Source organism: Cebus imitator, unplaced genomic scaffold, assembly GCF_001604975.1.
Source record: "Cebus imitator isolate Cc_AM_T3 unplaced genomic scaffold, Cebus_imitator-1.0 Scaffold323, whole genome shotgun sequence".
Lineage (NCBI taxonomy): Eukaryota > Metazoa > Chordata > Mammalia > Primates > Cebidae > Cebus > Cebus imitator.
This window is the reverse complement of record NW_016107638.1, coordinates 1,408,519-1,410,474: the sequence shown is the minus strand read 5'-3', so window position 1 is coordinate 1,410,474 and position 1,956 is coordinate 1,408,519.

Sequence of the window (1,956 nt, the reverse complement as noted above, 5' to 3'; positions counted from 1 at the left end):
GCCATGCTGAGTGAGGGGAGGCGATGGACAACTTGTTAGGTGAGAAGAGGGTATGGGCTGCCATGTTGAGTGAAGGCAGGGGATGGGCAGCCATGTTGGATGAGGAGATAATTTTGGATAACATTTACAACATCCTAAGCACACTGGGCTCATAATTCCACTGCATTGGCTGCCCACTTCCCCTTCTCCCACTGAAGAAATAGATGCTGATATAATCACCTCTGTGTAACCACAATATTTTTGCTTTAATCGTCATTTTGATTAAAGCATATTAGGAGAAGCCTTATAGGTACCCTAGAAAGGGTCATCCAGGTAATGCTAGAAAGCTTCACAGAAATCATAAAGCTCCTGAAAGAATGGGAAGTTCCAAGTGCTTCCTTCCTGAAGGGCTTAATAAACCAATAAATGGCTGGCCCTGGCCTCATCTTTTCAGCCTATTTGTTGTGCAGATGATGGAGAAGTTTTGATACTTGCAGTGACAGGTGGCAACTCACAAGCTAATGGGGGCTAGCTGATTTGAGGGAAGAGACCGTGCAGTGTATCATGCTCTGTGACACTCAGCGGCTATACTCTGCCCCAAATAGAGAACACCAGCCAATAAAGGTTCTTCTGAGGCAAGAGTCAGCAAACTTTTTCTGTAAAGAGCCAGAAAGTCAATGATTAGGTTTCACGGCCATATGGACTCTCTCACGTGGATTCAATCTGGCTGTTGTGGCACCAGAGCAGTCATAGACATTAGGTAAACAAATGGGCATGGCTGAGTGCCAATAAAACTTCATTTATACAAACAAGCAACAGATTAAATTTGGTCTGTTCTTAGTTTACTGACTCCTATTCTGGGTCACCATTAACTTCAAGATATTTAGAGAGACAGAAATATATACTATATTTCCAGGTATCATTCACCTGAGGTGTATTGTAAAGAGTAGACAGCATAGCTGGTAGATGTTTCTGATGGAGGATATTTTGATTTTTATCCTTGTTTATCCTGAGACCCTCATGTTTTCAGAGAGTGAAAATAAGTCATCTATCACCTTAGGTAGGGTGGAGTATTACAACAAAAATAAATAAGAGACACATGGCTAGCTTTTGCTTTCTTCTTTAAGAGCTTATTTTTTTCTGAGCATTTTAAATGACAGAAGTGATTCTGGCTCTGTCCTCATATTCAGCATCTGTGGTGGAAGCTGCTGAGAGAAAGAATGAGAGCTCCTCATCCTCCTCTAGCCAAGGTAGTTTGCTCAGAGCACTAACATGCCAGAGAAAAAGCTTCCAGGAGACTTGTGTTTCTCGGAGGAAGATGAGCTCAAGCACTTTCCTCTGAAAACTGGGCTGGTGAGGATAGGATGAAGATGCCCATGACTGGGAGCCTAATGAGCACGATGACAGCATAAAATATGTCTATTTTTATCAGTTAGAGCTGAATCAGAGAAACACATCACAAAACTGGAACCCCATGGTGTCCAGCAGAAGCACTGAAACAATACAGACTCAAGTTCGTTGTCAGTGCTAAGACAAAGAACCCAGGATGGGACAATTAAGCAAATATGTTTCCCACCCACTCTGCTGGGATTTATTATCTTATAACACAAAACTAAAATTTGGTCTAGAAAATAATTATAGAAATAATACACACTTATTTCTAGCATGCACATATATGCATATGTGTATATATATATGTATATATATGCATACATATTTACATTCTTAGTTTTTGAGTTTCAAACTAAGAGCTAGTTGCTGAAGAAAAGGCTTATAGACAACATTGAAGAGTTCATCTCACCTTCTCTCTTCCCAGACAATATGCAGGTCCTATAAACTGAAGGGAAAAACAAAATAATGAGGTAAAGGATAAGTCAGCCTCTCACCTGTGAGTCATAGCCAGTGATTGGGAAGAGAAGCCATTGCCTGTATCACACATCTGGTTATTTTTGTGGTCAGGAAGCATAACTGCAGATC